The 27,843-nt window shown below is 54.4% G+C and overlaps 1 long non-coding RNA gene across 1 annotated transcript; it reads left to right on the plus strand.

Moving 5' to 3' along the window:
• The first annotated feature begins 5,250 nt into the window (after positions 1–5,250).
• Positions 5,251–6,749, plus strand: LOC122153552. The gene is made up of 4 exons (XR_006165457.1): positions 5,251–5,512; positions 5,596–5,844; positions 6,314–6,398; positions 6,659–6,749. It is a non-coding gene; the product is annotated as an uncharacterized LOC122153552 (long non-coding RNA).
• Positions 6,750–27,843: the final 21,094 nt, after the last annotated feature.

Below are 27,843 nucleotides of genomic sequence, written 5' to 3' on the forward strand. Positions count from 1 at the left end.
GCTGGGGCAGGGGGTGACGTGGTGGCTTGGCCTCGGCTGGGAGTCCGCAGGTGGGGTCACTGCTCCAAACGCCCTCCCTGCCACGGCAGGGCTGGTGGCTGCCTGGGGAGCTTTCCAGGCACGGGCCCTCTCACACAAGGGAACCGCTCTTCTTCATCCAGGCCAGGAAAATGCAGGTCTTCCTGCCAGACATGATGGAGGTCCTGCAGGACGGCGAAGCAGACCTCAAGATGAAGAACCTGGTGGTCTTCCGCAATGTGATGGGTCACCTGAAGAAGAAGAAGGCCAGCCCCATCGCCGTGCAGCTGGCGGAGCACCTCCTGCCCCTCTTTGCCGAGGTCAGGCTGATGGGGGAGCCTGAGCCCCGCAGAGGGGCACTGGGCACTGAGAGCTGCCCTGCAGCCCAGCCCTGCGAGCAGCACTCGGGGCAGGGGCTGCTCCCCTCCTTTCTGCCCCAGCTCTTGGGGGATGGCTTCTGGGTTCTGCAGCCCAGCCCAGCTCCTCCTGGAGAGCTGCTCTCAGAGCCCCGAGGGCTCCCCCAGCCGCGCTGCGGGGCAGGACCAGACGTTCTCCCCAGAGCCCGTGGCGAGGGGCTGAGGCTGAGCCGCGGTTGCTCAAGTCACGCTGTACTTCTCCCTGCCAGGGCTTCAACCAGCTGCGAGAGCTCTCCATCAGCCTCTTCAGAGACCTGATGAAGACCGTGGTGGGCAAAACCAAGAAAGAGATGAGGAAGAAAGCGCGGCTGGGCCTGCTCCCCTCTTCTTTCGCATGAGTGACCAGTGCCAGCTCGTGGCCAAGGTACAGATTTCAAAGCTCAGCACTGATGTGGGGAAGGCACCCTCATCTGTTTGGGCGAGGGCCTGTTGCAGCTTCCCAGGTGTGGGATCACCCCGGGAACAAAGCCAAGAGGAGGGGGACACCAGGTCTCCTTGCCCAGGCTGTGGTGCCATCTCCCAGCTTCTGGTGCTCTGCAGGCCTCCAGGGAAGCCCTCCTTGCTGCAGCAGAGCTCCTCAGGTGGAAGAAGCTCAGACACCTGGTACAGACCCAGCAGACATGGAGGATTGGCGAGTGCTTGGTGAGGACAACCCTCAAACCCCAGGGCCCGGGTTGGACGAGGGCTGCCCCCCGCGTCGGGGCCGGGGGCTCTGCAGCTCCACCTCGCCTTCCCTGCTCCAGCCCAGAGCCCACAGCCTGGAGCCGCATCCTTGGTCCCTGTCCTCCAGCACAGAGCCCCCACGGGCTCTTCTCCACGCGCCTCTCCCCTCCCTGCACCCGGCGGGAGGGAGGGCTCTGGGAAACTGGGGAGGGACTGGGACATGCCCATAGCCCCGTGCTCTCTCCAGCTGGTGCAGGACAGGAAAAGGGCCGAGGACTACGTGACTCAGAGCCTGCTGTACCTGAAGGACGACCAGGTCACCTTGCGAGAGGCGGCCGTCAGGTTCCTCGGTGAGCCACAGCCCCCGGGGTCCCTCTTCTGGCAGCCCGGCCCCAGCCCCCGCCGCTGCGCTGGCAGCGGAGCAGCCCTGGGGCTGCCAGAGCCCCGGCTGCCCCGTGCAGGGCCTTGGCCTCCCTCTCCCAGCCCTGCCCACGCCGGTGGCCTTGGTGGCCGCCTTGCCCGGTCCCCCCGCCTCGGCTACTGGCCTGCCCTGGGCTCAGCCCTGCGGAGGGGCAGGAGGGCGTGCAGCCGAGCCGGCGGGGCCGGGGGCTGCGCTGCTGGGAGCGTGCTGGGCAGCGGGCGCTCAGACGACGCTCTGTGCCCAGGGCTTGCTGCGCGGCCCCTCAGGGACCAAAGCCAGGAGAAGCTGGCCGAGATCTGCACCGGTGAGTCGGGAGCACGGGCTGGAGGGGATGCCGGGAGGTCTCTGCACACACAGGGGCTCATCTCGGCTCTGTTCCTTTCGCTCCCAGCCCTGCAGCCCCTGCAGAATGACAGAGAACCCTCCATCTGTTCCCTGACCGCTCAGACCGTCTGCATCCTGAGCTCGCAAACGCAGCAGCAGACACCAGGATGCACCCTGCGAGCGCTGTGCTGCTGGTGCTGCTAAGCCAGGCTGAGGGGCGACTTCCCTCGGGGAAACGGCTGCAATTTAATAAAGCTGGGACAAGCCCAACCCCACGGTGTCCTTGCGCTGTGCAGCACCCACAGCGTGCTGAGCAGAGAGTGTCACTGCCGGCCTGTCCCGCTGCCTGCAGGACAGCTGCCCCTCGGCACAGCCTGGCCCCAGGCTTGTTTTACACGGGTTCCCCTCGGGGAGGCTTTCCCCAGTACAAGCCACCTTCGGTCACCCCTGGGGAAGTCTCTTCTTTCGGGAGGCAGAGGGCAAAGGGCAAATGGCAGCCCGCTTTAGGTGCTGGTTCCGAAAGTCTCTTGGGCCAGAAACAGTTACCAGCAAGGTATTGCCCAAAGTTAATGGGAGATGCCTCTTGTAGTTTATTTTTTCAATTTACCACACTACCTTCATTTTACAGGTCATATTTATTTGATAGGAGTGCTGAAGAAGTGTAACTTGTTTAAAGAGTGTTTTCTCTGACCTGAACAGAAGTTTCTACAGATGAATGTGCTGTGCCTTTGTTTATGACAAAATGTTTATGACTATGGCTTCAGTTTTTTCAAACATCCTTATTTGGTCAGGGAGAAAGTTTTCTCCTAGATTTGACCTGAGATTTCTCCCCAGACTGCAATTTCAGTTGTCATTCTGTGCTGCTTGCTTAACATTTGTGCCTTTTCAGCTGAATAAGATACCTTATACCTTGCAATTGTCATAAAACCATTGTATGTAAATTAAGTGCCAGTGCAATTAAATACCGTCAGCACCTTTGCCTCTCAGAGGAGGTGGCTATGATTTCAGGTGCTACTTGGTTAATAGTTAGGGTGACTTCTTCCCGAGTACCAAGAAGAGCAGACCCATCTCCATTTCCCGGGATCACAGGGGTGCAGGGACTTGCCTCTTGGCCGAGCGAGAGAAACAGAACCCGGGAGTGTGGACTGGGATCCAAACCCCGCACCCGTTAGCCAGCGCTGATTCTCAGGGTGAGGGTGAGGGACTGGGACTGGCGCTGCTCTCGGCAGTGACTGGCCCCACAGACACCGCTCTCAGCTTGTCAGTCCCGCCGGCAGTCCCTGAGCTCAGCAGGGACAGATCCTCTGGTGCCAGCCTGGGCAGCTCTTCTGCTTCCAGCATCTCAAGGGGGGCTGCAAAGAAGAGGGAGACTCCCTTGTTACAAGGAGTCCCAGGGGAAAGCCAAGGGCAAGTGGGCACGAGTTACTGCTGGGGACATTCCAGCTGGACACAAGAGGAACATGTTTCACCACGAGAACAATCAGCCGCTGGAATAATCTCCCCAGGGCAGTGGTGGATCCCCCAACAGCGGACACTTTTAAGATTCAGCTGGACAGGGTGCTGGGCCACCTTGTCTAGGCCTTTGCCAAGGAAGGTTGGACCAGCTGATCCTCGAGGTCCCTTCCACCCTGGGATTCTGTGATTCTGGTTCCGCTGTCTGAGATGTGTGTTTTTCAGAAAATGAAAAAGTCATAAAGTAAGGGTTCTAGTTAGACCTGCTGATACCAGAGACGTGAACAATTCCGTTCAGATACAAAGGATACAAGGAGCAGGCTCCTTTGTGTGCACTTTGTAGATAAGATCAGCAGGGCTGCGTGCCGAGCAGCAGCCCAGACTGTGAGCTGTGACCATCAGTGGGTAAAGTGAGTTAAGGTCTGTACTTCAAAACAACCACCCGAGACCCTTCCCCGATTCTGTACGCTTGCGCAGAGGTTTTCACAGGCATTAGATTTTAGAATTTATATTAGAAATTAGAGGAATGAAATTATATGAATGCTAGAAATTATATGATTGTTTATTTAGAATTTCTACGAATGTTTTTTTTTTTTTTTGTATATGATGAGTGTGCTTTTGTCCCTGGGTGTGCATGTTAGGAGGAAAGATCTCCCACGCACCCAGCACTGTAATAAAAGCGTTGGATTTTTAAACTCTCATTTGGCTTGGGGAGTTTTTTGGTTACGATTTTCAGGAATATCCCCGCTCCCTCCAGCTCTCCTTGATTTTCTGAGCTGAGCTGATCTGTCATTTCCATCCTACAAATCCATGTGCTCTGACGAACTTCCCCCCCAGCGCCGCTCAGCACAGAGGTGAACTGCCCGGCGTGCCCCGAGCGGCGACACGGGGCGTAAAATCACACGGGGAAGGGAGGTGACACCCCCGCCTTGCACGAGGACCCTGCACAAACACCCCCGTTACACGAGGACCCTGCACGCGGCTCCTTGCTCGCCCGCCCCCTTCGCACCGGGCGCCGTGCGCATGCGTGCATCCCGGGGCCGGGACTACAACTCCCGGCATGCCCCGCGCGGGAGGGCGGGGAGCCGCGCGCTGATTGGCTGCGGAGGGGGCGGGGCCGGAGCGCGCGGTGGGACCCGCTCTTTGTCGGAGGTGGAGGAGCAGGGGGGGGGGGGGGGCGGAGCTGCGGAGCCCGGGAGTGGGGCTGGGGCTGGGGGGGGCTCCGTGCTTTGGGGGGCTGTGAGCATCTGGGAAGGGGGCTAAGGGGGCTGCGGCCCCCCGGGGGGCCCGGGAGCGGCGGGTGGGCCCCGGGGGTGCCGGGGAGTGGGGCTGGGGAAAGGCTCGGAGCCCCTCGGGGGGCCGAGGAGTGGGGCGGGGGGGGCTGCGGGCGGCCCCGGGGCTGGGGAGTGGGGCGGGGGGGGCTGGCGGGGGGGCTGGGAGCCGCCGGCAAGGGCTGGGGGAGCCCCGAGCCCGGGGGGGCTGCGAGCCGGGGGGTCCCGGCCCTTTCCCTGCCCGCCCCAGGCCCCAGCCCGGGGTCCCGGCCGAAGCCCCTCGAGGAGCTGATTTGGCCGCCCCGAGGGACGGCTGGGGGGGCAGCCCCGAGCTGCTCGGCTGGGGCCTCGTTCTTGGGGCAAGAGGCAGCGGGGGCCTGCGCAGCGCTGGGAGCTGGCGCTGAAAATCCCAGCTCGGGGGGGTCGGGGCTGCTTCCCCGCGCCCGGGGCGGCTCCTGCTCCGCCAATTCCAGCCAGGAGCCCCACAGCTTCATCCGGCTGCTTGGGGTTGTGCTCTTCTTCAAACTCCAGTTTCAGAACTCGAGCAAGTGGATTTTTATTGAACAGTTTTTGATGGTTGTGATGACGGCAGCAGGCTTGCAGAGACGAACCTCAGCAATTCAGCAGTCCCAAACCTTGCCCTTTGTGCCTTTAATAAAGGAATAATGTGAAAACCAATGAAAACTAAAGGGTGTTCGAGCCGTGCATTTTTTCTCTGCATGGGTGAACAAATTTTGGTTTTCTTGGATTAGTCACTGTGTAAGAATGCAAAGAAGGAGAAACCAAGCAGCAATGATGTCTTTTCTTTATATTTAAGACATGCATAGTGATTAAAAGTGCAGCCGAAAGAAAGGACAAAAGATATCAAGGTTTCCAGGAGGCCCTTTCAAAGCCGCAGTTACAACTCAAGTGTGAGACCTGGCTGGGATTTTACTGCTTTAAACATGGTAATCCTGGTCATCCCCTTCCCCAGCCCAGGTGGCAAGGTGCAAAGAGCAGCAAAAAGACTTATTTCTGTTTTTTCCTGTAGTTCCGCTTCGACTCTAAAGGCACGGCTGCTCTTCATGCAGTGGCGGCAGTGGTGTTTCAGGCAAGGAGGGTGTTTGCTCTCAGCCCTTGGCTTTTGTGAGGAGAAAACCCCTGGTTTTGGTAGAAAGCACGCTTACACCAAGGGAAGCCTGAGCCTCATTGGGCTGAAGATGAAGCTTCACCCTTGTGAAGGTTCTTGAGGGCCTTTGGAGGTTGTTGGTGGCCATGTCCTGGGGCCAAGTGCCATCTGGTGAGTCTTGCAGGGATCGCGTTGCTGTGACAAAAAGTGCAGGGTTTGGATCTTTTTCCCCCAGTTTGGAAATCTGGTTTTGGTCGGTGTTTTTGTTTTTGTTTTGAGGGGGGTTTTTTGTGTGTGTGGTTTTTTTTTTTGGTTGGTTTTTATTTGTATGTTTGTTTAGAAAGGAAGCACAAGAGCAAAGCAGGAGGATTGTTTTTCTGGTCTGAAACCCTCAGCCCTCTCCCCCTGTAGTAAATACTTCCTGCCTTACGTTGTGTACAATGTCGGTGATGTCACGGGCTGTTTTACCTGGGTAGGGAAAGAAAAGGCTCCTCCAAGTCTGAGTTTTTCGGGCCGAGCCTGGAGGAGGCCCACAGAGGCCTCCTGGACTTGTGTGGGGGCAGGAGTGGGTGATGGCTGGGGGGACGTAAGAGAGCCCTGTACCCCCAGCCCCAACTTTCACCTTCTCATTGCTGAACAGAGACGACATGAGAAAGAGGCAGTGACTGACCGGGGACGAGTGAGCAGTGTCATCAGGATTCACTGTGCGAAGGAGGATTTGGCAGGTGAGTCTCTGCTGAGATGCTGAGAGAGGGGCCACCAGCCCAGCACTTTTTCCCACTCCACAAAGTCCCTACGACGGCCCTTGCTCGGTGTCACCTCACGTTGATATGGGAAAGTGAATACTTAATAAAATATTGTCACCCTGACGAATGAGTCAGCAAGATAATGAGAAACTTCATTATAAGGGACCGTGAAAGATGATAGGAAACTTCTGTTGTAAGAGGCCTTGAAAGATAACAGGATATCCATCTGTTAATTACAGCATCTGCAAGGAGCCATCTGGTTGGAGCCAGTTTTGCGGTTACTGGCTGAAGTAACTCGGCATTCTGGGAGAAAGGTGAAGAGTACACGGTGAAGAAGACTAGGAGCCTCCTCCAAAAGACCCCGGCTCACAACCTCCGGATGGCAGTACACAGCAAGAGGAGGAGACAGGATAATGAGTTCCCAGAAATAATTATAATAATCACACCTATTCTTAGAAGTAATTGTAATAACCCAGCCTATACTAATGAATATGCATGTTTTTGTATCATAAATGATGCCTGCTTCATGATGTGGGGTGCAAGCTCGGAGGAGCGATACCCCTTGCACCCAGTGCTGCAATAAACATACCTGCTTTATAACTCTTTGTGAGTTGTAAAGTTTGTTTCTGCTCATCAACGTGCAGCAAAACGTGCCATGTTTCTTAAAAAAGCAGCACAACTATTTTCATACTGTTTACTACTATGGCTTTTTAAACAGAGGGAAAAAGCCCCCGCTGAGGCCATGGTGTGAGTTTTCGCCACGGGGCTGGATAATTCAGGGCTTGTTTCCTCGCAGCGGCTGCTCCTGGCTTGGAGAGGTCAGGAGATCAATTTGACAGCTGCAGATGTGGGGCTGTGATTTATCATGGGGCTGATTTGACCTTCTCTTGTCACCTTGTGCCATACAAAGATTTTAAAAATAATTACCTTCTGTTACTGCTTAGTGATCCAGTCTAAGTGTTGTCCAGCCATAGCTGGAATTTGGGAAGAGGTTCAATACTTTCAGGGCACTTTTAAATGGCCCAGAGCCATCACTTGTTGTTGCAAAGCTGGAGTGAAACAGGCTTGGAAAAAGGACAGGTCTGTGACGTTCGGAGATCCAGTGGAAACTAAGAGAAGTTGGTGTTTCCTTCTGGGGTGGCTGCACTGATTTAGCCATGGCATATGCATCAACCCTCCCCGCAATATCGAGAGTGCTGCAAATGCTGTTTTTTTGCAGCCCACTGGACCCTGTCTGTGGGCGTGCGGATGCCGCTGCTGAGGCAGAGCCACTGGCACTACCGACCCCGCAGGCAGAAGCATCAGGAACAGGCCTGGGAGAAGGACTCTGCCCCGACGGAGCAGGGCTACCACTGGAAGTCCCGCTGCGGTGCTCACTAAATTCCTTGGGGCTCCGTGGGTGCTGGGGTCTTCTGCACACAGGTCCATGTGGCTAGCTGGAGAGACTTGCTGTTCTTCCAAGGAAAAGTGATATTATTTAGCAAGACTCCCTTTTTTCAAACTTTTCCCAGTTTGTTTTTTTTTTTTTCTTTACAGCAGTTAAATGCGTAATGGATTTAGGGGTGCCTTCCTTCAAGGGATCCTGGCTCTACAAATGGAAATGGGGGGCAGGAAAGCTGCCCATCCTTGTGCAGAGGCGGAATCGATGCTTCTCATTCTCCGTGGCTCTGTGCAAACCTGGACAGACCCAGGGGAGAGGGGCCAGCCCAATATTTATGGCTGAACTGGTGCTGAGCCGATGCCCACTTTGCATGTGAGCATGTCGGGCCGGATTCAAGTGTGGTAACGGGACCACGCTTTGTCTTCTGCCCCCAGACACCCTGTCCCAGCGGGTGCAGTTCATCCTCAGGACCAAGGAGGACAAGCAGCATGTCCCCCATGGCTTGTTCACCGAGCTGGATGAGATCTGTGTGAAAGAGGGCGGAGATGCCAAGTGGAAGGAAAGGGCAAGGTAAATCTCTGCTGCCGGCTGCGGTAGGAGAGGAGTCCTGGTGCCGACCGACCGCGGGCTCTGCTGTCTGCTCCCTGGCAGGCGAAGCTTTTGCAGCTGCAGGTGCTGCTGTGAGGAGCCTTCTCCTCTTGCCACCCCACAGCTCTACCCAAGGGGCTGCAGAGCTGGGGCTGTTTCCTTGCAATGGGGCTGATGGCACCTGCTGTCCACAGATGGCTGAAGTTTGCGGAGGACATGGAAGATGTCACGCTGTCCTTGCACAGCCTCTTTGAGCTGAGGAGCTGCATCCTCAGTGGCACAATGCTGCTGGACATTTGTGGCAACAGCATCAAACAGATTGCAGGTACCATGGGCGCCATGAACTTGCAGTTGATTGGACAAGGAAATTCTGGGAAAGTCTCCACTATAGATTGCTTCCAGTTTTCTTAAATGTGTAGAATCAGACCGAAAGGCCAGATCAGGCAAGAAAATTGCATTATTTAGAATGGGAAATAATTACCTTAGCGGAGTGATGAACATGTACTTTGATGCTGTTTATAGCAAAAGAAAATTCTTGCTTTTTCTGCAAAGGATGAATTGTGATAAAATGTCTTGCTAAGCAAGGCTGAGCCTGCATTAGGGTGTCCTGTGTGGCACGGCCTTGCCCGGAGTCTTCGGGGGTCAGGACTCAGAGGGGCTTTCTGCTGTGACGGCTTCATTTCCCTTTGCCATCCCCAGATATGATCCTGGCCCGGCAGGAACAGTCCACGGAGTTTGACGAGGGCATGCGGGTGAAAGTTCGAGAAGTCCTCTTGAAGAAGCATCGCCACAGAATGAGAAGGAAATAAACAACCTTGTCCCCATTGCCCACTTGTTTGGTGATGGGGGAGAGAGACAGACAGAGCTGCACCCCCTCGCCAAGGCAGGGAGGGTTCCTGGCAAAGGAGAAGCTTCCCAATTGGTCTTTTTCCATCTTCTCAGTGTCTTTCTTTTTCCCACCAGCCCAAACGCTCCCCCCTCATCCTCCTGCCACTACTGCAAAACCTAAAAATGGGGTGAACCATGAGTCCAGCGCAGTGGATTTAAACAAGGTGAGACACTCGTAGCTTTCTAGCCTTTAGGGCCAGATTTGCTCTTGCAAACTTGGCTGCAGAGTGTTGTGGGCTTTTGTCATGGTTTGAGCCTGGTTGGCAGCTAAGCGCTATGCAGCCGCTCACCCACCCTCCCCCTACTTGGGAATGGGGAGGGAATCGGAGGGGCAAAGGGAGTCTTGAGGGTTGAGATAAAAACAGTTTATCTCACGTTCCATATTTCTAATACATTATTGTTATTTACAATCCTCTTCCTTGGTCAAAGACATACGCATACAGATGCCATTTCCTCAGTCCATGGTCCATCACTGCAGGATGTATCATGAGTTGACTTGGTCCATAGCTTCAGGTTCCATCTGTCATAACAGTCCCTTCAGGCAGGAGGAGCCATGCTCAGTCAGTAGGGCAGAAGTGTTCTTGGACTTGACAGGAGGATGGCATGCAGTCTCTGTTGCAACTGGAGCTGATGCATCTGATGGTGTCTGTATTCACAGTCTGCGGCAGTCGCTGGGCATCAGTTGCTGGAACCAGTCCTATTTTCATCCACGTTCATGTTTGCCATAACAAAGCATTGGTAGGGTGGTGTGGTGACTAATCTAATACAGCTTATTGGCTATTTTCACCTAACATTAAGTCCCCTTGAGACACACATCGGACTTCCCCGTCCTTCTGCATTGCCCACCAAGTGCACCCGGGTCCTTGGGCAAAGGTAATCCCACGTATGGGCTTACCTTTACCTGAAGGAGGTATAACCCAGACGGTCTTCCCCAGCATGTTTTTAGGGTGCACTACCGGGACTCTGTCTCCACCTACAATATGCAGAATGTTTGACTGGGCAGGGCCAGCCTGGTTGGCAGATCCTCTAGTATTGACTAACCAGGTGGCCTTTGCTAAATGTGTCCCAATGCTTAAAAGTTTCGCCTCCCATTGCTCTCAGCATGGTCTTTAGTAGCCCATTATACCGCTCAATTTTCCCGGAGGCGGGGGCATGATAGGAGATATGATATCCACTCAATGCCATGTTCTTTTGCCCAGGTGTTTATAAGATTATTTCGAAAATGAGTACCATTATCTGACTCAATTCTATCTGGGGTGCCATGCCGCCACACGACTTGTTTTTCAAGTCCCAGAATAGTGTTCCGAGCAGTGGCATGGGGCACAGCATATGTTTCCAGCCATCCGGTAGTTGCTTCTACCATTGTGAGCACATAACGCTTACCATGCCGAGTTTGTGGGAGCGTGATGTAATCAATCTGCCAGGCCTCCCCATATCTATACTTTAACCATCTCCCTCCATACCAAAGAGGTTTTAACCGCTTGGCCTGCCTGATTGCAGCACATGTCTCACAGTCACGGATAACTGTGATATAATGTCCACAGTTAGGTCCACCCCTCGGTCACGAGCCCATCTATATGTTGCGTCTCTTCCTTGATGGCCCGAGGATCATGGGCCCAATGAGCCATAAATTTTTCGCCCTTATGCTGCCAGTCCAGATCTACTTGGGCCACCTTAATCTTTGCAGCCTGGTCCCCTGGTGGTGTTTTTCATGTTCTTCCATGCGGAGCCGCGGACGACGACACGCCGAGACGGGTTCAGTGTGAAAGATAGAGCATCAATCAACGTGTGTTTTATTGGTCCAGGGTACATATATTTATACAGACAATGATAATTATTATGCCTACTACTCACTAGCTGATTGGCTTAAGCTCTAAAGGTCGTATTCGCACGGTCCAACTACTTGCAGTTAGCTTACAGCACAAGCTTCTCATAACACTAAGTTTCTCATGCTACTATTTCTGATTCCTCTTGACTTGTTTTCGATACACGACAGTACCGTAACACAATGTTTCTCAGACCACCGTTATCATAACACTAGGTTTCTCAGACCACTATTCCTAATCCCCCTTAACCTGTTTTCGACACACCACGGTACACAAGGCCGAAGCATCCTTGACATTCCTCCTGTATCAGCAGCTGCGAGCAGCTGCAGGCAAACCCTAGTGAGGCCCAGCATCAGCGAGGCAGCATCAGCCCTAGAACAGGCTCTGATCGTACAACTGCTCGGTGGGCTCAGGACCCTTGTCTCTGAGCCATTCTCCAACATCTGATCACCGACTGCATGGCCATGTCCTGCCAGAAGGCATTGGTCTGCCTTGGCTACCTTCTGCAAATGCAGGGTGAGGAGAGCAGATGCTTCCCATCCTCGCTTAGCCTGATGTCTTGGTTTGGGCTGAAATAGAGTTAATATTCCTTTTCAGGGACTAGATGAGTGCTGTGTTTTGGATTTAGCTTTGGGTTTGGTATGGGAAAAATGCTGATAGCACACTGATGTTTTCAGCTGCTACCGAGACTTCAAGGACTCTCCGACTCCCCATGTCCTGCCCATGCGCCAGGCACAGGGAGCAGGGAGGGAGCACGGACAGAGCCCTGACCCAAACTGGCCAGTGAAATATTCCATATCATGGAACCTCATGCTCACTGTATAAAGGAAGGGTGGTTGGGAAGGAGCTCTCTCTCGCTTCCAGGGTTGGGATTGTGGGATCTTGGTATCTCGGGGTCGCTGGCCGGGAACGGGCTGGGTATTGGTCAGCGGGTGGTGAGCAATTATGCTGTACATTGCCTGTTTATATTTTCTTTTTGTTTTCCCCCCATCATCGTTATTGCTCTCATTTTATTGCCATTATTAAACTGTTCTTATCTCAGCCTGCGAGTCTCCCTTCACCCCTCTGATCCCCTTCCCCATTCCCAGGTGGGGAGGGGGAAGGGAGGGTGACCAGCTGCGGGGGTTGGCTGCCGATCAGGCCCAAACCACAACACCTTATCCTCCGTTCCTGGCCTGGCACCACGGGGGTCCCACGGGGCCAGGCCCCATTCCCAGCAGGGCAGGGGGAGGCAAGGTGCTCGGCTGGTTTTGTGCCCCCACCTGTTAGCCCTCTGCTTCCCGGCCATCTCGGGAAGGATTCCTGGGAGAGGGTCTCTGAGTCCCACCTCCCTGGGGTGTGTGTGAGGCTGGGTGGTCTGGGCCATCCCTCACAGCTGTCTGAGAGCAGGACATTGCCACCAATGCTGGTGAGTGTTCCCCTCCACGGGGAGGAGAGACAGAGGGTTGTTTGACAGCTCTCTTGGATGAGGTCCCCAATGTTTCAGAGGGTGCCGTCCCCCTGCCTGCCTTCAGCCTGGAGAGATGGGCAGTCTCCAAATTCAAGAAACCGCTGCCTGTGTGCTGAGCCAAGGAGCTACTGATGGTTTGAGCCATGCATCAGCACCTGCTGCTGGCACCTGCTCCAGCTGATGACAGGATAGGGGCGCTTCTTGTCCAGTCTCCCACTGGTCCCGGTCCTTCCCATGAGCGAAGCACTGGGAGGCACCAACCTTGCCGTTCCTCCCCTTCCTGCGGGGTCACTCGCAGTCCTCCCTGCCCTGGGACCCACTTCACCCTGCTCGCTCTTCCCCGGTCCCCAGTTCCCTCTACTCTGAGCTTTGCTGGGCACGCTAGGTTTTCCGCAGGTTGGACACTTGTTCGTTGCTCTCGGTGCTTTCCCCGGCTGTGGTGTTACCAGCCTGCGAGCTGCCCTTCCCCTAGCCCCAGTTGCTGCCCGTTTGTAGCCTGGGAGCCTCTGGCCTCGTGCTGTGCCTGCCCTGTCGAGGCTCCTGTTCTCCTCCTCCGCTGGCGCTGGGCTGCGCTCCCCTCGGGCTCGAGGGGCACCGGTGGCTCGCGCAGCCCAGGCTGCCTCCGTGGCCGTCCGCCGCTGACAGAGGTGGGTCCCCGTGAGGACAGCCATGGGTGGCAGCCCCAGGGTCACGCCCAGCTGAGCTAAACTTAATATCAGTTAGTGCCTTTGTCCCCGTGGGCCGAGGGTTTGGGTTGCTCTCCTTTACAGGAAATTAATTTTCTTTTTAAAGGAAACTCAGCATTTCCTTTTCCTAGCTTGCATTCCTCTGCTGTTAAATGTGCAGCTTCACATAAACAGAAGTGAAAAAAGATGCTTTTTGGTTCCACTTTTCAGTTGATAGAAAGATTTGTATGTGTAATAAATGTGACACACCACACAGTGCTGCTGCCAAAATTGTATCCAAACAATATTTCTCAGAGGGGTAGAAGAAGCCCAGGCAGACACCATCTTACAAGTGTTTTCTTGCTCTCCTTTCCCAAGATGCCTCAGAGCTACGTCCCATCGTCTGTGTCTCAGAGGTGTGCAGTTCCCAGGAGTGAAAAGCTGGGACAGACAGCTCCTCCCGGATCTCCACAGGCCAGCACTTGAATGTGCCACTGCTCACAGCTCCTTTGGAAAAATACATCTTGGTAATGGTGATGGATTCAAATCCATGAAAGTGTAAGACCTGTCATCAGTCAGCAGCTCTGCAGAAGTTTAAAGTAATATCGAGACAGTCTCGATGGAAAATTCTGCTTTCTGTGCTTAGTTTTGGGTTGTTTTGAGGTTTTTTGGTTTTTTGTTTAAATCATTCTTATCATCTGTTTAGTTCTTCAAGTTATTTCTTTGAGACTAAGTAACAGGATTTCTCCTTTTCATTCTGGAATACTTCTTGACATTCTTACATCAACCAGAACTTTTGCCTCTGTTACTGATATGGACAATGACCATAGTTAGCAAGCCGAAATCTAAAATATCTTAAAAAACATCATCAAGTTGGTCTGACAAATCTAAGAAACCCAGTACTAAAACAGTGACGCACACACCGCAATTTTAGGCCGGGGACCACCTGCAGAAGATCCATACAAGGCCTGGGGACAAAGGACCTGGAGGTGCTATTTATTGTAGATCGCCTCCAAAATCTAAGTGTTTTGCCCAAAGAGATCTAGGTAAGTGTGTCTTTTGTCCTCCCCGCTTTGTCTTAAAAACAAAAGTAGGAAATGCAGTTCCTATTTGTTGCGCTGCTATAAAGTGGGACTACGACAAAAGACTTCCATGGTAGGCTTTGATTTTGTGAATCCCCTAAGGCAACTAAGTGACTGGTGTTGGAAAACTTAGTTTTATCTATTTACAATCTATTTGTAACTTGATTTTGATCTGTTGACAATCAATTATGGGGAGCTTTTTATAATACACAGACTTAACCAGGTCTTTAGTGTTATGGCAGAGAAAAATCCATTTTACCAAGGTTATTCCTGGCTTCCGTTAGTCACAAGTCTTTGAGTGGTAGCACTGCTTGGGAAGAGATCAGGTGTCTATAGCGTTACCTGCTATGCTAGTTGCTTGCTTCTTTTTCTTAGTTTTTATATTTATTGCCATGTAATTACACGTGCAACTTTGTGGTTTGAGTTACAAGGAAGAAAAACAGTAACCGAATTAATAATCGGATAAAGGACTATAGATGGAAAGAAACCTGGCAAAAGTTACTGAAATGGGAGCGGCAGTCTGTCCCGCATCAGCAGAATCAGGGGCTGCCGGGCCCCTCCCGGGAGGGGCCGGGCTCGGCAGGGCCCCCCTGGGCCGCGGCTGAGGCCTGAGCAGCAGCGCCGGCAGCTCCCGTTAGTTTGGTTTTCCTGGTGGAACTCATTTGTTGTGGGGGGCTGTGGCGGGTCGCTCCCCCGGCGGTGCCGCCGCCATGGGGGCCCCGTGGAGCCGCCCGCCCGTGCCGAGGCCCCGGGGCAGCGGGTCCGGGAGCAGGACACGGCCGTGCCAGGGAGCGCCGAGCAGGCGGTGCCTCCGCATGGCTCCGCAGATAGTCCTGACCACTTCAGAAAAAAAAAAAACAACCGAAGACAAACCAAAAAAGGGGTGGGGCGGGGGGTTTTCTGCCCCGGTGCAGCCGCCCAGCTCGGGGCTGGCCGGGCTCCTCTGGCCGTTTCTCCTCTCGGACTAGGCACCCACCTGCACACGGCAGTGTGTGAAATGGCGGCGGCTGTGGTTAGCTGGGGCACGACTCTTCCCCCCCACCCTTTTCTTACCTTCTAGTACTTTCATTTACTGGTGTGAATTCTGGAGTGATGGAAAATGAGACAGGGTTAATTTTTCTTAAGTATTTTGAAGCACTCTCTACACACGATTTTTTAAGAATAGCTTTTTGATTTTGCATGATTTCAAAGCGTACATGTATAATATTAATTTAAATTGATCCTCCAAGCTGCCTTCATCTGTAGTTCTGAATTAAAAGAAAAAAAAGCCCTTTTAAAAATATGCTGTATTCCTAGTGCGTAATGGATGTTCAGAGCATCATATATGGTGATTTTTTGTGAGCAGCGAGCATAAGTCAGTGTGATGGAGAGACACTAGCACCTGGGGGTTGAGACATGCCATTTGACAAGCCGTTTGTTTGCTGAGATTGTTTGTTAAAACATGCCCTGTGTTTGTTAAGGTATGCCTTTCGTCTGATAACATGGGAGTTGCTGGGGAGCTGGGCTGGTTCTGTGGCTGGTGTGGCTGGACGGGCACCAAGGGCCCAGAGGGCTGGCGTCAAAGTTGTAGCTGGGGAAACCTGGCACCAGGGACCCAGAGAGCACGTGCCAGAGTTGTAGCTGGGGAAATCTGGCTCCAGGGGCTGGGAGAGCATGCGCCAGAGATAAAAGTTGAAAAGTTCATGAAGAATTGGGAGCCTTACTTCATCCTTGAGACCCCGGCCCACGACCACCCTGAAGAACTGCACAGGTGCGAAGAGAAGAGACGAAGGCGGGCTATATGGAAATGATTTCTCGGGGAGGCCATGATTATGTATAAGTGTCTGATGAATATGTATTGTTTGGGGCATAAAGGGAGTAGCCCTGGGTCCTGTGGGTGTGCGTGTTTGTGGTGGAGGATCCCCCACGCACCCGGTACTGAATAAACACACCTACTTTACAACCTTAAAGGTTGTGGAGTCTTTATTCCGCTAGTCAGTTTTGGCACCCCAGATGGGATGTGCTCTGCTCGCTGCAGGATCGGCTGAGGGGCGGCCGTCCTAGGCACGCCCTGAGCCCTTCTCGGAGGAGCTCCGCTCCCCGGACGCGCTCTGCGGGAGCAGACAACGACCATCTACCACTGAGGACAAACGCTATGTTGAGCATTTGGGGCCAGTAAGTCGTAGAGGACGCTCACGCTTGGCCAGAGCCGCTGGTAAAGTTGCGCAGAGACGTCTGGGGTACAGCATAGTCCCCATGGGAAGGAGGGTACCCTTAGGGTTAATGGTGGGATTTGCTGACTGGTAGAGTGGCCGCTAGCGATCTTGAGGGTAGATGGAGCAAATCTGAGGTTACCGCTGCATCCCGATTGGGAACCAGAACGGACCTGCTAATGATTGTATAAGAAGCAGGAGAAGGGTAAGCGGAGCCTCCTTAAATCAATATCGATATATAACTATTCAAGTCATATCTGCAGCTGCTGAAGGGATCCATCGGAGCAATAACTGGGTATCTAATTACAAAAACAAACAAGCAAACAAAAAAATACAAAACAGCTGTTTACATGTGTGTGTGTGTGTGCGTATGTGCGCCTGAGATGCAGCACCGCTGCGAAGTGAGTGCGGATTTCCGATCCACGGCTCCGTGTTCTCTGTGAGGAGAGCAGCCGGAGACGAACGAAGCGATTGGCAAGCAGTGAAACTGTTTCTGTAACCCGATATTTGGTTTTGAATGTTTTTTTTGAGTAAAGAGGAAGTCTGGATGAGGTTTGGGAACTATTTTGGTTTGACTGGGACAGAATTGAACACTTGGGTCAGCTTAAGGAAGTGCCCTGTGGGGATCTGGGAAATACATGGGGACAGTAGATTTGGAACTCAGATATAAAAGAGGGAAACAGAGTGGGGGGATTTTGAAAAAGAGCTCTTGTCTGCATTCTGGCCAATTGGAAAAGTATAGGAGGGCCGTCAGGGGGGAATGTAAACAAAAGAACTTTAATCAAATACTGTAACCAGTGGTGCCCTCTGTATAAATTAGACAATGGGGAGAGATGGCGTTTAATGGGACCTTGAATTATGATACTCTGCTATAATTAATGTTGTTTCTGGGGAGAGAAGGAAAGTGGGGCGAAGTTGCCTACGCAGATATGTTTTTCACTCTCCGAAATCATCCAGAATACCAGACAGCCTGTGGGCTGGCAAGCCCACAGGATCCAGTGGTTTTGGCTTTAGAAAAGAATAAGAGGGAGGGAAAAGGAAGATTAAAACGGTGCTGTTCGGCCTGTAGCATTGGGCAGTGATGCACTAAACTAATAAGGTTCATCAAACACCAGAACCAGAACTGCTGGATGTATTCAGGCCCCCTCCCAGACGACAAGAATCTGGGCATTCCTCTCAATCAAAACAAGAACAAGGGGATGGTGATTCAGACTCGACTTTGACTCTCCCAAATAGTCCTGTATCCTCCCGAACAAGGAAAAAGTCTGTGTTACAGGCACCTCTCAGGGAGGCTATAGGCACAGATGGGGGAACGATGTTAATTAAGGTGCCCTTTTCCACGACTGATTTGGAGGCTTGGAAAAGGGTCGCCAGAGATTACGGAATGATCGGTGAGTGTGACTAAACATTTTCAATTTATTATAAAACAATATAATCCAGATTGGAACGATATACAATTACTTTTGGAATATATGACTGAAACTGAGAAACAACTAATCCTAAAAACCGCGGTAGATTTGGCAGAGGACCATTATAAAGGTACAGGAGGATGTTAAGGATTACCTTCCCCTTCAGGATCCAAAATGGAATGCTAATAGGACTGCTCCTATGGAGAGATTACAGGCATCCCAAGGATGGATTTCCAAGGGAATGACAAGCTATCCCTAAAACCATAAATTGGTCAGACCTATATGCAATTAAACAAGGACTGTCCGAGTCACCATCTGAGTTTCTGGACTGACCGAGGGATGCGATGCGCCATAATACACCGTTAGATCCTGAGTCCGAGGTGGGAATGCAGCAACTAGTCTCCCTATTCCTGGGTCAATCGCCGGGAGATATTAGATGCAAGCTTCAGAAACTGCGTCCTACGGAAAGTAGGAACCTAGAGGTACTATTGGACGAGGCTTGGAGGTGTTCTGTAATAGAGAAGAGGTTTACGAGAAGGGACAGAGAAGGGTAGTGGCAGTTGTTAGAGGAGAAGAGGAAGGAAAGCCTAAAGGAGGGCCCCCTCGGCTGGGCATAGATCAATGTGCACTGTGTAAAAAATTTGGTCATTGGAAGAATGAATGTCCGGGAAAACGAAGGCAGAAAGGGAGGGTGATGGCTCATATAAAGGAAGACTGACGGACCTGGGGAATCCACCCTAGCAGATCCACTGGTTATAGTGGAGCTATGGAAAGAGCAAAAAAGAGTAGAATTCTTGGTGGATACGGGGGCAACATACTCAGTTTTAAACCAAGTCTTGATGCCCTTGGGAAATGACTACATTATGGTAAAAGGAGCAACTGGCCAAAGTGAAAAGGCATATTTTTGTGAACCCCTAAAATATAAATTAGGAAAGCAATGGGGTATCCATAGATTTCTGTATATGCCCAACTCCCCAAAGGCACTCTTGGGGAGGGATTTATTGGAACAGTTGGGGGCAACAATTAAATTTGAAAAAGGAGAGATTACCCTGGAGGTAAATGATCAGCAGTATATACGGGTAATGAGTCTCTCTCTAGTTGATGTACATACAGAAAAACGCATTAGTGAAGAAATAATGAACCAGGTATACCGGTGTATGGGCCACCAATGTGCCTGGAAAAGCAAAGAATGCTCCACCTACTGAGGTCAAGCTTAAAGAAGGACGACAGCCAGTAAGAATCAAACAATATCCCCTGAAAAGGGAAGATAGGGAAGGGATTCGACCAGTCATAGAGAAATTTTACAGCTAGGACTATTGAAGGAATGCGAATCCAATTTTAACACTCCCATATTACCTGTGCGTAAACCTGATGGGTCGTATCAAGTGGTTCAGGCCCTACGGGCTGTAAATAAAATAACCAAAGACCTCTATCCAATGGTAACAAAGCCATACACCTTGCTGTCTGTGTTGACACCTGAACTAACCTGGTTTACTGTTCTAGATCTGAAGGATGCCTTCTTTGCCTCCCTCTCCATAAAAATAGCCAGCAAATATTTGCATTTCAATGGGAAAACCCTAACAGAGGGTGCAGAACTCAGCTCACTTGGACGGTGTTACCACAAGGGTACAAGAACAGCCCTATCACATTTGGTAATCGACTTGCCAAAGACCTTGAAACCTGGGAAGCCCTGCCTGAGGAAGGGAAACTGTTGCAGTACATTGATGACATCCTGATCGCCACTAAAACGAAGGATGCTTGCATGACCTGGATGGTGAGTCTGCTAAACTTCTTGGGGCTCCAGGGATATCGGGTATCTAAAAAGAAGGCCCAGATAATGCAACGCGAGGTAATTTATCTGGGCTATGAGATCAGCGCTGGGCAAAGAACTCTGGGACAGGCCCAGAAAGAAGTGATATGCCAAACTCCGAGACCACAAATGGTGAAAGAATTGCAAACTGTCCTGGAGATGACGGGGTGGTGCCGACTATTGATTTATAATTATGGATTGCTTGTTACGCCCCTGTATGCACTTACCACGCTGAACAGAAGCACCTGCAATGGAACAAAGAAGCTACTCAAGCCTTTGAACTATTGAAAAGGGCCCTAATGTCGGCTCCGGCCCGGGACTCCCAGATGTAAGTAAGCCGTTTTTTTTTTTCCCACGAGAAGCAGGGGATCGCCCTGGCAATATTAGCACAGGATCTGGGCCCATATCGTCGAGCGATTGCTTATTTCTCCAAACAATTAGACGCAACCGCAAAGGGTTGGCCTGGGTGCTTGCGAGCCGTTGCGGCTGTAGTACCAAACATCCAGGAAGCCTGAAAATTTACCTTGGGCCAGAGAATGACTGTGCTGGTATCCCATACAGTATCCGCAGTACTGGAGGCGAAAGGCGGACATTGGCTTTCCCCACAAAGGTTTCTGAAATATCGTGCATTAACGTTGCCCGTGTGGGTAATTCCCTTTGTTCCAACTCTCTTTCCTCACCATTTCCAACAGCCCGTGTGATGTTTACCAGTTCATTACAAATTAAGTCGCTCTGTATTTCATCCCATTTTTCAATGAGGAAAGGTTTGAGTGTGGCAGGGGCTCCTTTTATCAATGGCTTAAGTCTAGCAGGAGTTACAGGTGCCAAAACAGGAACATCAATAGGATCACGCTGATGCATGACTTGAACATAGGCAGCCTTTGTAAAAGCTGTGGAGAGCTCATTTAGAGATTTGATAGGTATTAATAGAGGCTCTCCTCTCTCTAAGGCTTCGATGCCACCAGCCCAATGTGCCACTCTGCTTGCTAGTGAGTGGGGGCCGTTTGGGGGGTTGGGGCCAGCATTCAAAAAGACACCAGGACCCCAATAGCCACCGGCTTCATCTCCGTCTAGCAGAATTCTATCTACCTCCCCCATTTCGACACACTCTCCATAGCTATTCAGTTTCCGTTTCTGCAGGTTTATGGTCATAATGGTCTTGTAAATTGGCTATCTGAATTGCACCAAATGGGATTGTGTTACTACTATGATTTCTCACACTCCAAGGTCCGCTTGTTTCTTCTGTTTTAATGTTTGGTCTAATTGCAAGTTGGAGGACTCAGGCAGTTGGAAAGAATTATTTTCATCTCAGATGTTATTATTTGAATTACTCCAAATATGACCATCCCAGTCTTCGGGAGACACGATTAATTTCTGATCTGAACTGTATCAGGGGGGTTTGGAGACTGCATTAGCATAGTTTCAGTACGTTCTCCCAGTTTTTGTTGTTTTAATTGGGGTTGCTTAGTCTTTTTGCAGTTGTTCTATTTTAATTGGTAACAGCAGCTCGGTAGATTTGTGCCCTGCAGTCTCAGCCTGTAAATCTTGTATTTACAGTTAAGTTTTCCTCATTCCTGGCAGGCAGATTCTAGGCACCCCCAACATTTTACAAATTATACCTTATCTTTTCCAAATTTGGTTTGTACCTCTGTCGTCAGTTAACTGTTTTTCTACCTCTTCCCAGTTATACTAATTATTACAAGCCCAATCCTCTCGGAAGGTGGGATTTGGTTAGATACCATGTTTTTGTAAGTATTCGGTGATTTTGCCATCTTGCCGACTACGCCAATTTGTCGTGAATGGAAATATTAACAATGTAATGATTTAGCAACAAATCAAGATTTATTAATGACCAGCAGCAATTAACCATTAACCAATTTAAGGATTTAAAAAATAATTCAGTAAAATACGTTATGATTAAAATAATGACTTAACACGGATTCGAAAATGACAAGAATCACACTAACTTACTATAAGGTATCCTAAATCTCTCTCTCTATATGTGTGTGTGTATCTATACATGTATATTCATAAACACAAGATGTACAAACACAAAGAAAAACATTTGAATCCAGTGCAATATGTATGTACTCACACTCGTAAAAACAACTGTGTATACCCAAAAGCACAGGTAAGTAGAGAGGCAGGTGAGAGAAGCTACAGCTACAGAGCAGGTGAGTCTACAGCTAAAATTTCCCTCTTCTCAAGTTTAGAGTAAATATTCACAATGCAACGGGCAGTAGCTGAGGCCTGAGGGGCTCCACTTCACCTTGTCCCTTCATCAGCTTCGACAAGAGAAGGTACTTCGAGGAGTTGATACCTGAGAGGTGTCCCAACTCAGGGGAGATGCTGGTACAGACCCGCTGCAATCCAGGAGAGCTTAAAGGGTCTCAGCTGGGGTCACTGCTTATGGGGTCCAAGATAATTAACTTTCGTCAGGCACTTTTCAACTCTGGCTCGAGTCGAGTGATGAAATATTCTGGTGTTTTCCTCCAGCTGCATAGGCCCAGAACTTGCTGGATATGCAATTCTGTTCTTGCCCTCCCTCAGCCACGTCCCAGGTACAGATGGACCAGGCTGTCAAGAGGTGATGGACTGTCACTGCCGCTCCCAAGTGACAGGGAGAGCAGGAGCCAGGCACGTCAAGGGGGTGCCTTAATGCTTTTCCAATCCATACCGCCCTGGGTCGGTGTGTGGCCCAGGAGGGGAGGGAATCACACCAAGCACCAAGCGGCCCGGCAAAGGAGCGGGGAAGGGATTGCACCACCACAACGGGACAGAACCGCTCTCTGGGAAACACGGGGCTGAGCCAGCCCTGTGCCCCCCCAGGGGACACCCTGCGTGGGCGGTGGGTCACCGTGGGGCCCTTTGTGACCTCCCTTTGTGACACCCCACTGCCCTGCGTGTGCTCAGCGTGGCTGCGGCCCCCAGCCCGCACTGTCCGGTAGGACGGCGACGGGACAGGGCAGGAGCACGAGGCCGGCGAGGAGCCCCCGAGCGCAGCCCACGTCTTTCCCTGCCGCCCCCGGCAGCCCCGCAGCGCCGAGGCCTTTGGCTGAAGCTTCCCCCTTGCCCACCCCTGCCCCTTCCCTCCGTCCCACAGGATGGCGGAGAGACCCCCCAGCCGCCCCAGGGTGGCCTGGCAGGAGGACAGGGCTCCCCAGGAGAGCAGCTCTCCGCCGGAGCCCCACGAGGTGTCCACGGTGCAGCCGCTGCAGATGCAGCCGCTGCAGATGGGTGAGTGGGGGCCCCGTTGCTCCGGGCAGGGCAGGGCACAGCCAGCACACCCTGCTCGATGCCAGGAGCACGTTTCCCCCCTCTGCCATCAGCGGGGGTCCCGCGGGTGGGGGACACGGTGCTGCCTGAATGCCAGGGCTGCTCAGGGCTGGGAGCTGGCCCCAGCACAGCCTCGCCCCAGCAGGGAGAGAGCAGAGGGCACCCAGCCCCTGCCCCGGGGCACGGGCAGCGAGAGGCAGCCGGGCTGGCAGGAGGCAGCGATGCTGCGGGACGGGGCCCTTTCCTGCCCGGCTGCAAGCGAGGGCCTCAGCCCGCGGCACTGGGGGCTTTCCCCGCCGCGCTGTGCTCCAGCAGCGCAGCCCTTCTGCCGGGCACCCTCCAGCCCCGCCACGCACGGGCAGGCTGTGCCAGGGGAGCGGGCGTGGGGCCGGCCGCAGGGCAGAGCTCCTGCCTCTGCTCTCTCCTGCCGCCGCACTCTCTCGACAGCCCTCCCTGCTCTCCTCCTCCTGCAGCTGTCAGCTGGCTGCCTGTGTACCGAGAGGAACAGGAACACGTGGACTTCATCCGCGTCTTCGTCCTCAGCCCAGAAAAGGTGACCGCGGCCCTTTCAGCGCCGGCTGTGCTGGCGGCTGCTGCCTGGGGCTCTGCTGCTGCTGCCGGGCTGCTGGAGGGGTGCTGGCTGGGCAGAGCTGCTTCTCCCAGCTCTCCCCCACGGCTCTGCACCCCCAGCGCTCCGGTCCCGCTGGCCGTGTGTCCCCCTGCTCACGCTCCCTGCCTGTCTCTCTGTCCCCCGGCTGCCAGGAGGAGGGCCACAAGATGAAGTTTCTGGACAGCATCTGCATCCTGTGCAGAACCGCCAGGCACCTGGGCTTGTCCCAGGGCCTCGATGTCTTCTGCCACAGATACAAGCTGGCAGAGAATATCAAGGTGAGGGGGCCCCCGGCAGCTCTGGGGAAGGGGGCAAGGCCCCCCCGCCCAGCACCCTGCGGGGACAGCGCTTGGGCAGGGCGAGGGGCTGGCAGCAGTGGGTGCTGGCAGCGGCCAGGTCCCAGCCCGGTTGTGCTCCGCAGGTGCTGCTGGAAGAGGAGCCCCGGGACCAACTGGCCACAGCAGTGCGGCGGCTCGCCATGCTTGCCATCGCCCAGCTGAGGTACCTGCCCCCCCCGTCCTGGGGACCCCTGCCCCAGAGGTCCGTGCCCACCTGCACGAGGCCTCGACGTACAGCTCCCGGCACCAGTGTCCGAGCGGCCCCTCTCTCTTTGCAGCTCAGTGGAGACGGTGCTGGAGGGCAACAAGAAAAGCCTCCTCAACGCCTGCTTCTCCAGCGTCTTGTGGCTTCCTCCGCAAGAGGAAATGCGGGGCCTGGACATTCACCTCTACCTGCAGGTAAGGACTGGGTGAGCCCCAGGAGCCCCCAGTCCCTCTGGGCTGCTCCCTGGCCACCCCTGCTGCGTTATGGCCGGAGATCCAAGGCAGGGCAGGCTCTGGGCTTTGCTTTCCCACCCTCATCCCTTCAAGCCCTTCCCATGGGCCTGGCCACGTCCAGTGCCACAGGCTGCTCTGCCCGCAGCAGCTTGTCTGCCCCTGGGACTCTCCCAGGCACCGCGGGAGCCCTCCCTTGGCGCTGGGAGCTGCGATCAGTCTCCTGGGGCTGGCAGGGACAGCAGGAACCGCTGCCACAGCTCTTGGTCTTCCTTGCAGACCCTGAAAGCCATGGACACCATGCTGGAGACGATGGTGCTCAGCTGTCCTGCCTCCAGACGCAGTGAGGAGCTGCAGAACATCTTCCAGGTCTGGCATGTGTGAAGAGTGGGGCTGTGCCTCACCCCGGGGGGAAGGGGGTGTCCACTCTTGCGTGGATGGTCCCGACCCCTGTGCCACGCAGAGAGAGCACACTGCAGGGAGGGCGCCCACCTCCCTCGGGTAACCAGGGGCTGCCCACCAGGCTCCTCTGGAGCACGGTGGCTGCCAAGGGTGGCATCTGCCCACCCGCCTGGCCCCAAGGCTGGCCTGCAGCCTTTGGCCCAAGCCTGCGGGGGACCCGAGGGGCAGGAACCCACCACAGGCTTTGCTCGATGCCAGAGGAAGCCTGTATGGACTTGATGGCATGAGTCCAGGCCAGGAGCTGAGCGGTGCTGCTGCTGCTGCTGCTGGAGCAGGTGGCTGCTCCCAGGACACACCAGCAGCTTCTCTCTCCCCAGATGCTGCTGAGCTTCACCACCTCTGAGCGAGCGGCTGTGCGGGAGAGGGCCGTGGGGAGGATTGTGATGCTCAGCAACATGCTGGCCAACACTTCCACACTGGAGTGAGGAGCCAGGTCCCCTCCCGCCAGGCTGGCTCCCCTTGCCCTCACACCAGAGCAGCCGGCAGCTCTCCCCGTGCGGGGCTGCTGCTCGGCTCGAGCTGCTTCGGGAGCCGTGGCTGGCGGGGTCTCACAAAGCCTCGACCCCCGGGGATCCAGCCCTGGGCACAGCCTGGGTTCAGGGCCTGGGCACCAGCTGCCTGCCCTCAACCCTTGTGCCGTTCTGCCTCCCTCGCCCAGGCCTGGCACCACTCTGGAAGAGACACACACAGCTGTGTCTGCGACGGAGACATCCAGATCCCGTCCTGGGACAGCTGCTGGGACGTCTCACCCTGTTCCACTTCTCCACCGGAGAGACAAGCTCGCCAGCATGGATGCTCTTTATTGCCTCCATACGTTCATGCAGAAGCAAAAAAGTAAGAGAAGGGGTGGTGGGATTCATCCTTATCAATGAAGAGCAGATCCCCCTGTGTGTTAACCCAACTGGTCCCTCCCGTGCCTGGAGCTATTCCTGATGCCCTCCAGAAATCGCCTTGACCAAAAGTGCCCTGCCATCTCACAAGCAGATCTCGAGGTGGGTTGATAAGCTTGCTGGCAAAGCTGCTGTCTCTTCTTGACTCTTCTGTGTTTCCCCACTGTTTAGGCCAGTCACTGCTAGTGGAGAAAACCCCACAGCTGCGTTCGGAAGCTGAGACCACCTCCCTGCAGTGTTTCAGCAATGCCAGAGACATGGTAAGGAGCCTCCCCATTGCCAGGACTCTTGTCTGTGGCATCAGCAGGGCACTTGTGTGAGCAAAGGCATCCCGAATCAGCGGGGCTGCCGTGGCCTCGCCGGCCCTGGTGAGCACCGCCAGGGCCCTGGCTGTGACATGGCTTCCCCCCCGTCCTTCCTCCCTGCCGTAGGCCTTTGGAAAATACCTCCAGCCTGCTGAGAGGACACACATCGTCCTCGCGGCCATCAAGGCGATGAGAGACTGCAGCGTCTTTGAGAAGGAGGCGGCAAGAAGCATGCTGGATGTGGTCACGGGAGACCCCGGCCTCTGGCTGATGGATGTGAGTGGCCCAAGGCTGGCCAGCCGTGACCTTCAGCCCTGCCAGCCCTCCCTCCCTCCCTCCCTCCCTCCCTCTCTCCCTCCCTCCCTCCCTCTCTCCCACAGCCCGGTGTCTTGGGCCCCTGAAGCCACCTGAAGGCAGCTGGGAGGGATGGGAAGGGCAGCTGAGGAAATGGCTGCACGCCAGTGGCAGCCCCCTCCTCACCCGTGTCCCTTCCAGGTGCCAAAGATCACGAGCTGCATCCACCAGAACCTGGAAGGCATCAGCATGGCACCAGCCCGGCACAGCCTCGACTCCCTGCTTCTCCTGATGGCTAACAAGTGCCCTGGGGAGGTAGTCATGGCGCTGCTGCAGAGCGCTCCCCGAGGAGACAGGTACTGGCCCCGAGAGCCGGGAGGGCTTCTTCCCTGGGGGGAGCGGGGCCCGCAGCCTCTCCGGCCGCCAGACCCGAGGAATACTGCAGGACACCCCCGCGGAGCAGGGCCCTCCATCCCCCCAGCCTGCCCAGCCCCGCAGCAGCCAGAGCTGGGCAAGCCAGCCCGGAGCCCCACCACCACGCTCCTGCCAGCCCCCCAGGGAACAGCACCTCCGGCCTCTCCCGCCCGCCCCGGGCAGCCCCCCCGAGGGCTCGGCTCTGCGTGGCGGGGCTGGCCCCGGCCGTGCTGCTGTGGCCGAGGCAGCCCTGCTGACGGAGCGCGCTGCCCCGCAGCACTGGCCTGGCCATGTGGGAGGTGGTGATGTTCTCCGTGCCCCAGACGCTGGAGAAGGTTTTGAAGGAGCTTTACATCAGCCTCCAGGAACGCCGCAACAGGCTCTTCCGCACCTACCCAGAGGACACCTGCATCCTTCGCCTGGCTGTGAGTCCCCGGAAAAGCCCCAGGCCCCCGTCCTCAGCTGCCGCTGGGAGCCAGGAGCGGCACGATGCGGGGAGCCCCGCCAGCTCTGCCGCAAGCTCACTCCTGGGTTTCTTTCAGCTGCTGGTCAGCCCCGACATGGAAGAGGAGGAATTTGCTCAGTTCTACAAGTGCTACAGGTTCCTGAGGCACCCAAGCCTGGCACTGCGCTCCCTGGTGCTCAGGGGCCTCATGACGCTGTCGCAGAGAGCAGAGATGGTGAGCAGGGGGTCGGCGAGGGGAGCCGTGGGCGGGGCTGGGGCAGGGGGTGACGTGGTGGCTTGGCCTCGGCTGGGAGTCCGCAGGTGGGGTCACTGCTCCAAACGCCCTCCCTGCCACGGCAGGGCTGGTGGCTGCCTGGGGAGCTTTCCAGGCACGGGCCCTCTCACACAAGGGAACCGCTCTTCTTCATCCAGGCCAGGAAAATGCAGGTCTTCCTGCCAGACATGATGGAGGTCCTGCAGGACGGCGAAGCAGACCTCAAGATGAAGAACCTGGTGGTCTTCCGCAATGTGATGGGTCACCTGAAGAAGAAGAAGGCCAGCCCCATCGCCGTGCAGCTGGCGGAGCACCTCCTGCCCCTCTTTGCCGAGGTCAGGCTGATGGGGGAGCCTGAGCCCCGCAGAGGGGCACTGGGCACTGAGAGCT

Source organism: Tyto alba, unplaced genomic scaffold (genome assembly GCF_018691265.1).
Source record: "Tyto alba isolate M040663 unplaced genomic scaffold, T.alba_DEE_v4.0 Super-Scaffold_200000100656, whole genome shotgun sequence".
Classification (NCBI taxonomy): domain Eukaryota; kingdom Metazoa; phylum Chordata; class Aves; order Strigiformes; family Tytonidae; genus Tyto; species Tyto alba.